The sequence below is a fragment of the Lissotriton helveticus genome, chromosome 3_1 (genome assembly GCF_964261635.1).
Source record: "Lissotriton helveticus chromosome 3_1, aLisHel1.1, whole genome shotgun sequence".
In the NCBI taxonomy this organism is placed as follows: Eukaryota; Metazoa; Chordata; class Amphibia; order Caudata; family Salamandridae; genus Lissotriton; species Lissotriton helveticus.
In genome coordinates this window covers 2,094,695,701-2,094,711,057 of record NC_136061.1, presented here as the reverse complement: position 1 = coordinate 2,094,711,057, position 15,357 = coordinate 2,094,695,701, and the positions used below count along the sequence as shown (strand labels likewise).

Sequence of the window (15,357 nt, the reverse complement as noted above, 5' to 3'; positions counted from 1 at the left end):
ACACAGACAGAGCCCCACACACACACACAGACAGAGCCCCCCACACACAGACAGACAGAGCCCCCCACACACAGACAGACAGAGCCCCCCACACACAGACAGACAGAGCCCCCCACACACAGACAGAGCCCCACACACACACAGACAGAGCCCCACACACAGACAGAGCCCCACACACAGACACACAGAGCCCCACACACAGAGCCCCACACACAGACAGAGCCCCACACACAGACAGAGCCCCACACACAGACAGACACATATGTGCAGTTTCCTAAAATGAACAGAACAGCAGCAGAAATACTGTAATTACTAACATTGGAGGTCAATGAACCTCTAACTTGACTGCCTAATCTTAGAATTTCCCGAACAAAAAAACTGGAAATAAAAGAAAAACTAGATATTGTATCAGAGTTTTTCCCCAATGTAGTGTCTATTTTATACTGGAAAGGTAATGACTACTAAATTAGTGTGCAATTTATGATCCCTGGGAAATAAAAATCACAATATCCACCTCTGCGCATTTTAAATTAGCACTATTTATTCACCAAAAGTAAAAAACAGGATTACACACCGCACCTAAATATTCAAACCAGTTGAGTACTCAGAGTTGAGCAATTTATTTAACCAATGCTTAAGTGATCTCAGTTTCTACTGTTCAACTTACTTAATATATAAATGAAATTACTACGTACAAAGATATTGGAGTGCAGTTGTGAATTGGAGCTCATAAACATTAGTCTGGGTCAGTTGCAACTAAAATGTAGTGAACATCAGTGGAAGCTGAGCTAATTTGCATGCAAAAATCTCATTTAGTGCTCCCTGAGGCGGAGTCTCCTGAAGTTGTGGCCTGACTGACTGCTCCTACTTTAGTGCTGCATCAGTTTTGGTAGAACAGGGACAGCCCCCTGTTATACTTCACTTTTCGTCCACAACCACAAATAAAATGCTGGCTCTTTAATAACTCACGAGTGCTACTGACGATTTCACGATACGATATCATGTTAACTTTCAATATGTAATTATAGATGACAAAAACATTTTAGAAAACAAATGTACATTCGATAAAAATAAAAAAATAAATTTAAAAAAAAGAAGGCCATCCTGTAAACACGTTACTCCCTTTGTGAATAACAGCAACATCTGGCTTTCTGGCCTTGATAAACCCTCCTGTCAGCAGGATGTGTCCTGTATTTCCCATCTGTATTGCTCAGCCTGCAGAAAACAATATGGCAGCACTTTGTTCATCAGCAGCGAGCAAAGAGGAAACCAGCAGGAGTCACATGTGTGCATACAAAGGATTCAGTGTCCCTTCATAAGCTTATCTACGGGCTGGACCGCTGCCAGCAAAGCACCACTGTACGCCATTCATTAATAAGCAGACATTTTGAGCATGGTTCAGTGGCAGGCTGCCACTCTCAGCTTAATTTATGTGTAAGGTCAGGCAGCGTGCAGAGGACAGGATCCCTGCAGTATGAATGAATAATACTGTATTGACTCCAATGCGAATGATGCGAAAATCTCACTGATGGAGTCCTCGTGCTATAGTTAACCGGAAGTAAACGATAGAGCACAAGTGTGTTCTACACGTGATTGATAAGCATGCGTGGTAACATAGCAATAATCCACTCTGGTACCAGGGTCAAACAATTCTCATGGTCTCATTAACAGCCTCTCTATCCCTTTTCTCTCTGTACCTCACTCTCCAATCTCGTTGTTTCATTTGTCTCCCAGTGTTTTCTCTTATTTCCTGCATCCACCAAAGTTCTGCTCACTGAAGGACAACCTCACTCACCTTCTCGCTCCCCCTCCTCTCTCCCTCCGCTCGCCGTTTCCTCCCCCACTCCATTTTAGCACTGCACGCTTCCTGGTAAAAATCACCACGGTCAATATTAACAAATTACTTCCAGCACATGTGGGAATCGTTAACAAACCAATGGTTTAGGGTAGTGGCGAGTAGTACATTTTCTTTTTACGTATATAGGGTTTGAAGGGGCAGCAGGGATGAAGATTCTCAGTGACCTTTACGTGGCTGGTTCTCTCGATAAGGTTCTGTGCACCATTCCATCTCTGGAATGTGAGTCACTGGGGAGCCCTGACAGGGGGCGCTGACGCGGTCCCTACAGTGTAATAAAAAGCACACCTTTGTCTTGCATCAGATTACATTCACGGGACCTACGAATGTTATTAAAAGATCACAGATTGCTCGAGGGAGTTAAAGGTCACCGCTCCTAGGCTCACTTGTCTAAAACACAAATCTACCTCACAGGCAGCCGACGCTCTGTCCTTCTCTTACCTCGCAGCTTCACTCTTTAAATTCAGAAGATGCTTCTCCGCAGACAGCACCTGTAATTATTTTGGGGGATTTCGGTGTTCAACAAGCCACATAAATGAGTGCATTTACATCAAGCCCCCTCGTTGCCGGGGTAACCCTCAGAGCTGGCGCCAATCCCAGCTCGGCTTGGTGCGGACGTCGACGGACTCTGGGCCCGGTGAAGGCAAACAAAGTGCTCTCGCGGCTCCCGGGCCGGCGGCGGTGAGCGGGGGCACACCGCGCACGTTCAAAGTGATATCCGTGACTAAAAATCTGCATTTCAAAGCCACTCTTTAACACGCTGCATAGGCACACGCACGGCCCCCGGAGTCTCCCTCGCATGGCGCTGCTCGTATTTTCATGACAAAAAAAAAAAACAACCGCTCGCCTTTTCTCACTAAGCCCTGTCCTTTGCAGACTGGGGGGCCGTGTTTTTCTTTCTCCCCTCTTCTCCATTGGCTGGAATGTAAACAGGCGTGTTTTTGACTTGTTTACCATTCCAGAAGAGCGTAGAACAAACTGAAAAAACACGCCCCCCCAATCCGAAAAGGACGGGGCTTACAGTGAGAGAATTACGTAACTGAGACCTCTTCTCCAATGGGTGGCCGTCGTTTAGGAGGCCAGCCAATGGAGAAGAGGGGTGGGGTTAACCCTCGCTACTCAGAGTCATTCATTCTCGCCAGCGAGACTGCACACGTGCGCGGCCTACGCTAGCCGAGACCTAAAAATAATGTTTAAGCACCACACAATGAGAGAGAGTAAAAGTAAGACAATGCGCCAATGAAGGGTTAATGTTATTTGAACCATCTTTAGCTGAAAGCCGTCACAGCAATCCAATTTAAACCTGAAGAGCCAAGACTAAAGGCTTTCTTTTCACATTTTCAGTCTTGTATGCATTGACATACTGCACAACACACCCCTTGTTAGAATTCCATCTAATTGGAAATACCCAAATGGAAACCTCTGAGGAACCAATCTGTGAGAAGATTCAGTGCGAGCTAGCAAACAAAAAAAAAAAAAAGCATTGGCATAGCCAATAGGACTCGATTCTTCCAAGTGGTTAGTTACGCAGCACATTATCCTGGGTGGGCTCAGACAATTCCAGCATGGAAAGTTGTGTTTGAAAAGAAAGCCAAGGCAGGCTGGAGGGGTCACAATGGCACAGCGCCACGTGCAGTTACAACCTGCATGGGAGAGGGAAAGTTGGGATGGGCAAGGAAGTTGGGTAGAGACAGGAAATTACTTACCTAGGAGGGTGAGACAGCAGGAGGTGTTACTGGTGGACAAGACTGGAATGAAAGAGCTAAGGGACAGGAAGTGGGGCAGATATCAGTGAAGATGTAGGGTTGTTTGGATGCATGTGGCAAAACAAACGCCAGTGCTCACGCAAGCTCACAGTTTGCGTGCTGCCTTCTGTTTAAAGCCCAGCCCCAGCAATCCAGGAAGAGAGCAGTGTCCCGGTGCTATGGTCCACCTATAAATACATGTAAAACATTCTAAATTTAAACGAGTGATAAAGTATGAAGGCATGCTTGTAATTTTGAAAGTGTTTAATACCTCCAAATACTTTTTTTTAAATGTGTATTCTACAATATGTAGAGTAACATGCAGGTCGACAGCTATCGTGTAGCACCATGTTATGCGTGACAGCTGGCAGTCCAAGCTTTGTCGCTAATGGCATCATTGAAAGCTGGGATTTCTAAACAAAACTACATATCCCAGAATTCAAAGTGTTATTGAATCATACTTGACGTTGTTACACAACATAGGCCCATTGTAAAAGTTACGTTTTCCCCCCAGAAAGTTATAATTTGAAGCAGGAACGGATCTTGTGTGTCTAGCAGCACACACAGGGTTATGCTGACAACTCTGGGAACAGTTGTAGCTGGCCAGCAGTCAGCCAGCCAGCCAGCTTCCATGTGGCTGCAGCTGGCCCTGCCCACCATACGGGAGTATATTCTGTAACTCTCAGAATCGTGGCGACAAGAGACCGGGCCCTGGAAGTGAAGGAGAAGACGACACAGGTATTGCACCCAGAGGGCAGCCTCCTTGCGCCAGGCAGCGTGCAGCCTTGGAGGAGGGGCGGAGATGGGTACGCGAGCCTGGCTTGTTTACCAATCACGAGAGTGTCTGTGCTTCCCAAAATTAGATTCCACCTCCAAAATCTATTTTGGGGTATATTATGAGTAATTAGTCGCAGTTATTGGGGTGAAGAGTGAAAAATGCAGGTGAAAGTTAGGGGGCGCAGCTGATGTGTTTAGATTTTTTTTTAAACTTGTTATTGCTGCATCTTCTGGCATAAAATAACAGTACGAGTCTTCTGCTGGCGCGGCGTCAACATTCAGCCGCGGTCAGCTATTCGCGCAACTTTTCTGCATATGAACCTAGACAATTTGGCATTTCATCCACTGAACATTACAGGCCACTCAAGCAAGTATTTAGGCTAGGATACAGATAATAATCTCCGCACGGGGGAACAGAGAGGAACAGTAGACATGAGAGTCCCCGCCGTGGGGGTCGTTGGATCAAGGCCTGTACAGTTCACATAGTGGGGGCGCCAAGTAACTGGGGGGACCATATAGGCGATGGCAAGAGCTTAGCAGGAGGAGACGGGTGTCAGACTATGGGTAGCAAGGGGGGGCTCACAGCGTTCGTTCACAGTGAGGTAGAGCGGTCAGAGGATGGAGCGGTCCCGTACCTAGGGCAGCAGCGTGGTCGGCGGGGGGGGGGGGTTGCATTGTCGACGAGGGGGCACGTGATGTCGGGACTCGGTACTGGCAGGAAGGGGAATCAGTCAGGGATCATGGGCGCGTTCAGGTGGGCGGGAGGGGGGGTAGGTGTGGGTGGGACATCAGCGCGCAAGGACTGCCGGAAGCTATGGAGGAGCATGGCCCATTCCATAGAGATGGGACTTTTGCGCGCACCCTTGACTTCTTCCTCCCGGAGGGCATCTTCCTCGGCTGCCGCCCACTTCCAGACTGCCCCCGTCCATGCCGCTACGGGGGGACCTTCCGGGGATCGCCAATGCATAGCTATACACCGCTTCGCTAATAGCAGCTCTAGGAACACAAAACGCCTGTGTGCCGGGGCCAGTTTAGAGATGCGAATGGAGGCCAGGGCCTTGAGGCCTGTGATAGCTGTCAGCGTGTCATGTACCGTTTGCCACAGGGAATGGAGGTTGGGGCAGCTCCAAAACATGTGGCGAAAGTCCGCAGTGGGGGAATGACATCTGGGGCACAGGAATGACGTCGTGGGATAGAACTGTTGCAGTCGCGCCGGTGTGAGGTAAGCCCTGTGTAGTATTGGATGTTTTTGAAACGGGCGTTCCTGGAGACTCGTTTCGGGGCCTCAAGCGCCTTGGTCCATTCCGAATCATGTAGTGCACGACCGATGTCTTCCTCCCACCTGGCCCGCAGGGTCGTCAGCGGGGCGTACGAGAGTTCTCGAATTGATTTATAGAGCCAGGTGACTAAGTGGCGTCCCACACCCATGCGCAGGATAGCGTGTATAACCGGATGCGTATAAACTGGAGGTTATGGTAAGGACGGAAACCCTCTAGCAACTGTCGGTGCTTGAGGAACTGCCCCGGGGGGAGTGCAAACTCAGCGACCAGCCTGTCGAACGACTTAAACTGACCCTCCTCGAAGAGCGACTAATGTCGGTGATGCCGCAGCGCGTCCATTCGGCAAGCATAGGAGCCGAGAAACAAAGTTCCCGTCTGGGGCCCCCAACCAGCGGTAGTGACGGGGAGTACGGAATTCTCCCGGGGGAGATCCGGTGGATCCGCATCATGCATCTACGCGCCATCGCGACCTGAAGGGGATATGTACGTCGTGGCTTGGTGCCCGGAAGGAGGAGACGGGTAAGCTCCGGGGTTGTGACTTTGCCGGTCCGGATGCAGGCCTCCCGGATATGTCGATCCGCCGTCCAATATGATAGCCATTGGAGCTGCGCCGCCAGAAAGTAGGACTCGAAGGAGGGAGCTCCCAGCCCTCCCTGTGTCGTGGGGAGTTGGAGGGTTTTTAGGGCCACTCTGTGTCTGCCTGAGCCCCAAACAAGGGTACTCAAGAGGGAGTCGAGGTCTTGGAAGAAGGACCTTGGTGGCACCACCGGTAGGTTGGTGAAATGGTAGAGGAGCCGGGGAAGCATTACCATTTTGGCCAGGGCTATCCGCCCTATTGGGGCAAGCGGTAGCTTGGTCCAGAAGGCAACAGTCGGGCGAAGGCTAGCTAGCATTCTACGGTGATTACCGTCGAAGATGTCGGTCGGGGAGTGATACAGGCGGACGCCGAGGTAACGGGGGGCCTCTGCGGACCATACGAGGCTATGGGTCCCCAGTGCAACGTCTCGGGGCGGTAATTCCGGGTGGAAGGGGTAGATCGTGGATTTGTCCCAATTCACTCGGAGTCCCGAGGCATCTGCGAATTCAGTGAGCGCCACTTCTGTGGGGGTTAAATCGAGTTCGAGGTCTAGTACATAGAGGAGGAGGTCATCCGCGTACAATGAGGCAGTGTGCGACATCCGCGAGCGGGATGCCCCAGAGTATTCCCTCCTGACGCAGTCTAATCGCCAGCGGTTCGACTGCTAGGGCGAAGAGAAGTGGTGATAGGGGGCATCCTTGCCTGGTGCCTCGACGGACCTCAAACGCAGGTGAAATGTGTTTCCCAATCTTGACACGTGTCGTCAGATCGGTATACAGTTGGCGTGTGTACGCTGTGAGTGTCGGGCCAACGTTGAGTCGGCGTAGGACCGAGAAAAGGTACGGCCAGGTGAGGGTGTCGAATGCCTTTTCCAGATCTAATATGAGGCCGGCGGCACGAGGGAATCTGTCCCGCGCCTGGTCCTGAATATGGAAGACCGACGGATGTTCTGTGAGGTATTTCTCCCCGGAACGAAGCCGCATTGGTCAGGGTGGACCAGAGGGCAGATGACCTGGGCGTATCTGTCTGCTAGTATCTTCCCGAGGATCTTGCAATCCGCCGATAGGAGCGTGATGGGGCGATATGAACCCATGTGATGCGGGTCTCTGAGGTTTGGGGAAGGTGACGATCACTGACTCTCGTGATGAACCGGGCAGGACACCCAAGTCAAGAGCCGCTGCAAACACCTGAGCCAGGCGGGAGGCCAACAGGGGGGAAAACGTCAGATAGTATTCTAGCGGGAAGCCGTCTAAGCCTAGTGCTTTATTACGAGACAGGGCCCGCAATGCTTGGGTGATATCTGAGGGTGCTATTTTAGCGTCGAGTGTACGCCTGTCAGCATCCGATATCGTGGGTAACGACAGCGGATCGAGGAAGCGGTCCACAAACGACAGAGAGGGTCGTGTTGGGGCTCCGTACACCTTTGCGTAATAGCGCTGGAACGCCAGGAGGATCTCAGCTTGTGATCGCACGAGTACCCCCTCCAGGTTGACGATGTCAGTGATCGGTTTGATCTCGGTGTCTTGCCTCGCCATCCAGGCCATTGTCCCTGCCTTTGTGGACCCTGGCGGCATAGGCCCTGAAATTATATTTCCGGAGATCAGCACAGGCCGCCTGGTATGCTGACTTCGCCTCAGCTATGAGCGCGGCGTGTTCGCCCGAGTCATCGACTTGTTTAGTGAGTGCAACTAGGCGTTGTTCCGTGGATGAGAGTGTCTGTTCCAATGTGCGGCGAACCCCTGCGATCTGTTTGATGCATTCCCCCCGCGCCACCACCTTGAACGCATCCCATTCCACTAGTGTCGATGTTGCCGTGTTCGCATTGTGTGTAAAGTAGTCTTGTATGCTGTTTTGATGCGAGTCCTTGAACACCGGATCTGTCAAGCAGTCTTTAGGGAGTCGCCAAGTGGGGACAGGCGGGTGCGGGGGGCGCCAGGACAGGCGCAGTATGTGGGCGTCATGGTCCGAGACTATCCGACCCAGGTAGTCCGAAGAGAGTAGTTTAGGGAGGATCGGTGCAGAGCATAGGAATCTGTCCAGTCGGACTCGGAGGTTGTGGGGAATCGAGTGGAAGGAGTAAATGCGGGCATGGGGATACAAGTGTCGCCAAGCGTCGGTAAGCGCCCAGTGCGTGGTCCATGCTTTGAACAGCTCCGCTTGCCGGGGGATTGGGGAACGCGCAGGAGGGAGGTGTGAGCGGTCCAAAGAAGGGTCCAACGTGCAGTTGTAGTCACCTCCCAAGACCCATGGGACTTCAGTGAACTGGGCTAATACTCCTGTGAGGCGATCCCAAAACTTATCTTGCTCAGTGTTCGGGGCGTAAATGCTTCCCAGGAGGATCCCCGGTCCGTCTAAGAGCCCCTCTAGTAGTGCATATCTGCCTTCCTTGTCTACCACTCGTCTAAGTGCTCGGAAGGGGGTTCCTGGCCTAACCCATATCAAGGCGCCACGCGCAAACGCTGAATATGTCGCGGCACAGAAGGTCCCACGCCATTTGGCCTGTAACCGGCCTAGTTCAGTAGCATTAATATGTGTCTCTTGTAAAAGAGCAATATTAGTCGACATTCGCTTTATGTAGGAGTAGACAGAGTAACGTTTGCTAGGCGTGTGGAGACCTCGTACATTAAGTGTGAGGACACTAACATCCGGATGTGGGGCCATCTTTACTGAGGGATGGTGCGTGCAAACTGGGCTCCCCTGCAGTCCCCAGGGGCAGTGTAGTTGTGCATCTCATGTTTGCTCTTGCGCGCCTTGCTTCCATAAGGACAGTGGGGGAATTGTCGGGAGTAAGAACAGGTAAAACCAAGGGTGGGAAACAGTCCCAATACAGGGGATATATCACCGAGGGTGGCATATCCAAACCAAAGTCCCACTAGGGGAGAAATATAGCAAAATTCTGCGGGGGTGGCAGCATGCGTTACCGCTGGGCTTGTGTGCGGATCGGGCCTTTGTAGGAGATATGTCGATCGCGCGCGAGCGCACACAGTCAAACAATCATGCAGCAGTGGCTCACAAACAGCACATAGAGCGACCAAGAAAAGAGGATACAGCAGTAGTTAGTTCGCCCTTCAAGAGGAGGCACTTGGTTGTCCAATCAGGGTAGCGTCCACCATGTGCGTGACAATGAGGGGAAGAGATCGGGCCGAACCCCGACATTGTTCCATCGCTGTCTCGGTCCTTCTCAGGGGTGAATAGGTGCGGTTGGCGTTCAAGGTCTGGCGCTAGGGGGGGGGGGGGGGGGGGAGAAGAGGTGTAGATCTGCCACCGCCTACAGAGCGTCTCGTCTCTCCTGCATGATTTGCGTGAGGCCGGGTGAGCCCGAGGAGGAGGAATTGTGGCTTTTGGATGAGCCAGTCTGGGTGCGTTTCGTGCCCAGTCTTCTGGATTGACGTGAATTGTTAGTGTGCTCTCGTCGGGGCCTGGCCTTGGGGATCAGCGGACAGTGGAGCTCAGCCCAGTCATGTGCCTCATCCGCGGTGTTGAAGAATAGGGCCTTTCCTTTGTGTAGCACCTTTACGCGAGCCGGGAACAGCAGGGAGTATTGGATCTCGTTCGCTTGGAGGCGTCTTTTAACGTCCAGAAAGGTAGACCTCCGCTGCTGGACTTCTCGGGCATAGTCTGGGAACACCATGACCTGTTGGTCTTCCACCTGCAGGGGGCCCGCTGCCCGGGCCACTCGAAGTACGGCATCGCAGTCTCAGAAGTGTAGGAACTTGGCCAGCATGGGGCGTGGAGGAAGACCCGGCTGAGGCTTCCGGGCGGGGATCCTGTGAGCCCTCTCGATGGAGAAGAATGCAGAGCGCTCCGATTGAGGGGTGAAAGAGCTGGTCCATCATTCCATATATGTCAGGGGATCAGAGTTCTCAATTCCCTCCGGAAGCCCCAGGACGCGGATGTTGCATCTTCTCGAACGCCCTTCTAAGTCAACCGTACGTTCCTCGAGGGCTGCCACCCGCCGCAAGACGTCCTGCATGTCCGTCGTCTGAGTCTTCACCTTGGGTTGCAGCTCGGCAACAATCTGCTCCCCCTCCTTCACCCTGTCTGCCAGTTTACGATGGTCATCGCGAATCAGGCTAAGGTCTGTCGTTAGGACCCCCAATCGTTCCTCCATCGAGAGCCGGGACAGTTCAATAGCTGCCAGCACCTGGTACAGTTTCGCCGACAGTGTGGGGTCGGTGTGTGGGGTGTTGACTTGCGTCCAGGCCCACGTTTGCGGCATGTTCTCAGGGGCCGTTTCCGGGACGATGGTCGCCTGCTGGCCTCTCGGTTTCCCCATGGGGCCGTAGGGACGGGCACCGCCGTGCACGCAGGGGGGGGGGGAAATAGCCGGCTGCCGGATACCAGGTCGCCGGGGTAGACAACAACCTCGTAGGGGCTAGTTACACTGCTTACGTTGGTGCAGGGGTGGTCCGATGCTCTCTCGATGTGGTGGCCGTGTCCCAGCGGCGTGCCTAGCTGCAGAAGTGGCAAGAGCAGAGATAGCCGGTGCTCAGACGTGGTCAAGTGGCTTCGTGCACTCGACAATCAAGAAACTCAGGGGAGATGAAGACCAGGAGGGCCTGGATCCGGAGAGGGTCGGTGGTCGGTGGTCCGCAGCTACTGTTGGCTTCGGAGGGGTGGGAAGGGGTCCAGGGTATGTTCGTCCGCTCAGATGGACTGGAAGGTGTATCCTCACAACAGGTCCCTTCCAAGGCAGGGGCCCCTCCCCCTACGTGCTGCAGAGTCCTGTCCCCTTCACAGAGTGGTCAATGCACCTATGGCGGGCCGGGGGTCATGTGGTAAGGCCCCAGGGGTCCTCAACTCGATGGGGGGTGTCCGCCCCTGTCCAGAGGGTGCCGCTGTGGCTCACATCGAGCTCGGCGCCGGGAACCTCCGGGGCACCATGTCAAAGTCAGGCAGCAGTGACCGGGGAGTCGCCCCCGGGTCCAGGGACGTCTCGGGCAGTCCGCCCTGGAGATGGAGGAGCAGGCGTCCTCCGATGCGCTCTGGAGGGCGTGAAGGGCTGCCGGGACACTGGAGTCAGAGCCCCTGGGTAGGGGGGAGGGGCAGGCACTCACCGCTCAGAGGAATCGCGGTGGTTCATGGGGTCCAGCGCCGGCAAGCACAGTTGGGTCGTGAAGGCAGGCGGGGCTGTTGTGGAAGGTAGGTCAGACTCCCGTCTGAGGCGAAGGGCCAGCAATGCGGGGTCTCCGTCTTGCGCCCGCCATTTTGCGCTTGAGCGCGGAACTCCGGCAGGGAGCCCGCTCGCGTCCTCTTCGCACTGGGCCAGCCGCGTCTCCCGGCCTGGATCTCCTGGGCAGCCAATCGAGCGCACCGGCCAGGGCCTCCGAACCGGCAATCCGGGCGGACAGTGGCGCCGGTCTCAACTGAGCGGAGCCGCGACCGCCATTAGCAATTCGGCGCGCGGCTCCGGCTGGAGATTTCACCGGGGCTGCTGCACGGCAGTGCGGTCCACTCCGCTCCAGGGGGGTATACTAGATGTAGGGGCACCCCGGGTGCCGGATTCAGAAGTTGAGGCTCCCGGCGATATCAGGAACAGGGCAAGATTCTAGCCCGATCGCGGAGCCTCAGCAAAACGCAGCCGCCATCGTGGCTTGCCTAGCCACGCCCCCCAGCTGATGTGTTTAGATGTTAATTTAGCAACAGCTTAGAACTTTAAGGACACGTCGTAGCACTTTGGTGTACTGCAGAAGTGAACGTCAACAGAATACAGAAAATACATTAACAAACCCGGGAGTGGTGTGAGCGCTAGAAAGAATTTAAGGAATGTGCGCGTCGCTGCTGCCAAACGCCAGAGCCGACTAAAAAGTGAAAGGGACCGTGAGCAGGGAAATGTAAAGAAGCGCGTGTGTTGCTCGCTCCCGCAAGGTGGATGCCACCACAAGCACAAGTGTGCTTGAAAATGCGCAGATCGATTTCTAAAGGTCATCTCCTAGAGCAGCGCATGAGTTTCCTAGGTGAGACCTAAAAACCACATTGAACAATACACTGAAAGGGAAGCGCACTACTTGTTACCCTTGTGTATCCCCATCCACTGAACCTACTTCCACTGGGACATTATGTCCTGGTACCAGTCAGCACCATCAATATGAAACAAGGTAAAATAAGAGAGAATGAGAGAAAATACTCAAGAAAAGAAAAATGTTTACCCTCTACTTTACAGCTTTGGTAACACTGGTAATCAAAGCGTTGGCAGATCGCCTGAAACTGTATTGGTCTCTTGGTACTCTGCTTTGGCGAGTGACAAAGTTTAGCTGTAATACACGATAATCCGCTTTTATTTCACCCCAAGTAAGGGCCTCGTCGTTCATCTGATGCAACACAATATACAATTTGCTCCACAGAAAAACCTCATTTTATCTTGTTGTGTTTGACCTGTACTAGAGTACTGGACTTGGTAAAGAACACCCCTCTTATCTACTTACACTTGAACCTCACCATGCTGGACCATATGGCTTGGTGCACAATAACATTTTGCATCTTCACAGGGATAGGTTCTATGCCGGTGACCTTTGTTCAATGTGGCTTTTATGGAGCTTAAAACCAATGATGTGCAAACATCTGATTTAGATAAGAATTGCCTAAACATCACTAATGTCAGCAGTGAACAGTTCACATGGGTAGGAAACTAGGTATCTGTTGCAGTAACCCTCCACCCCCCAACTTTTCGCCATATTTCTAATGTACTTTGACTTCATGTGCCCTGGGTCCCTGCCACTCAGGTTTTCAGGTCCTGTGTTCTTTCCCAAAACTAACTTTGCACTCCAATTGGCACCTCTCTGGCCACATGCAAGTCCCTTGTGAAAGGTGCCATGGGTACTGTGACCAGGTAAGGCCTATAAGGGCTGCAGCACATTTTGTCACCCTTAGAGGGGAGGGAGATGTGGGGGGCGCACACACACTCTTTGGTGCAGAGAAAAGAGAAGAGTTGACATGGCACACATACCTGTGTGCCATGCCTGCAACCGACTGTCCAGGGCCTAGGTCAGTCACCCCTCTTGCTGGGTGCACTATAATACTGGTGAGGGTACAGTTGCATGAGAACTGTACCCCTACCGTGTCCAAGTCCATTCTTAAACATTTTAAGTGCAGTAAAGCCATAAAGAGTATACGGTCTGGGAGTTTGTCATTACGAACTCCACAGCACCATAATGGCTTTCCTGAATTCTGGGACGTTTAGTAGCAAACTTCTCAGCATAATAAACTCACACTGATGGCAGTGTGGGAATTATTATACAATGCACTAAGAGGGCATCTTAGAGATGCCCAGTGAAAATCAACCAGCCTCTTGTGGGTCCCCTGACTGGGAAACACCAGCCTGCCACCATGAGACAAGTTTTTGGACCTATGGGATGGGAGCCTTAGACCCCTGAGCCCAGAAAAAACCTTTCCTGGGCAGAGGTGTTCACACCTCCCCAGGTCAGGAAGAGCCATCTGTGGAAAGGGTGCTTCAAATGCTTGGTCGCCTTTGCAACGCGACCCGCAGCCTCTCCTATCAGGAGCAGGCCCCCTTCTCGTCTCACCTACTTTTCGGCGGGAAGAATTGAACAGCCCAGGTGGTGTGCCCAACTCTGCCAACCCTACCTCTCAGGTGGGAAAGGAGAGGTGAAGACCACTCTTCAGTGCCTGCCATCTTGATGGCAGGCACTCTCCATCCAGGGTTGGGGATTGTGCCCACCTCCACGTGGGGTGAGCACACCAAGGGTGTAGTCACCCTAAGGTCACTAGTCTATTGGCTACTGACCTCGAGACCCATAAATCCCCCATAATTCCAGTATTTAGGGGCAGCCCACCCACAACCTGCGAAGGATTAAAGAAGACACATAGCAGAGGAGACTGGAGAGAAGAACTGACTTGGCCCCAGTCCTACCGGCCCCTCTGCAGTTTCCAAAAATAGTTTGTGCGCCAAAACCCATGGGAGAACCGACTGCCTTCAACAAAGACCAAATCTCCTGTGAACAGCAGCTCTGTTCAAAAGAATGATGCTGCAGAAGACAAAGAAACTCGAAGCCTGAAACCACCACTTAATTCGTCACCTATGGCCAGAGTCCGAGTGGCCCACCAGTACCAGCGAGGGCCCCCAGAGTCAGAGTCCACCATGGGTTGACCACTCCAGGACTCCCAAAGGTCACCTGCAGCATCTACACGGACGCCACCCCCAACCGAGAGAGGTCCAGTAAGGTGAAGTCAGACCTCCAAAGGCAACCATGCATCCAGCCGCCTTGTGCTTTGGAGAAGAGGATCTAAGGTGACCTATGTCCCATATCCCTCCAACTTACTTGCCCAACTGTTGGTTCCCTCCCAGAAGACATCCTGGCCGAGCCTCCCACCAAAATCCAAAACCGGCAACTCCCATTGAAAACAGGGCAGACAACCCCAAATCAGCACTTTGCACACAGCCTCCCCTCTGCCGCTGTGGGTGTACCTTGTGTGCCAACTCTATGTCCCCCCTTTGCCCGGAGCTTAACCCTAGGAGCATTGCTCCCTCAACCTTGTGGCCTGCCTGAGAGCATCCACCAACAGACTGCCCCTTAGAACCATAGGCTAACATTGGGCGTCTACAATCTGCACCCGGCCGCCCTAGTGCAGCTGCAGGTGTTTTTTGAGAGCATTCCTGACCCTGGGAGAACCCTCATTCTAACCCCAGAACCTCAACCCTAAAGACAGTTTACTGGACTGCAAACCGATAACCTAATTTTCCCCATAAGATTGCATTGACTGTTTTCCTCTGAAAAACTTGTGTTGAGGGCGTTTGTATGGAAACAAACTTTTTATGAAAACTGTTTTACTTACCTTTTATATAGGAAATGTCCCAGTGTGATATCTAGGCATATCACACCAAGTAGAAAAAGTCATTTAAAAAGTACTCGAATGTAATCCAAAAGAAATGTCAGCTATCATTGAATCTTTGCACAAACCTGTAACAAAAGTCACTCATCCAGCTTGCTTGTGATCAATTGGTCTGAAAAAGTTCAAATCTATTTACCTGTAGCAAGTCCTGCTTGGTTGTACAAATAAAATACAACAAAGAAATATTTTTGATACAATCAATTGGTCTGAGTTCAGTCTTTGAGTGCGTGACATTACGAGTGTGTACAATAAATGCTTAACACTACCCTCCAA

At 52.3% G+C, this 15,357-nt stretch overlaps 1 protein-coding gene across 6 annotated transcripts in view; it reads right to left on the bottom strand.

Annotated features, from left to right (window-relative positions):
• LOC144825271 (protein regulator of cytokinesis 1-like) overlaps positions 1-15,357 on the bottom strand; it is a 1,077,791-nt gene that overhangs the window by 983,822 nt on the left and 78,612 nt on the right. The window lies entirely within an intron of this gene.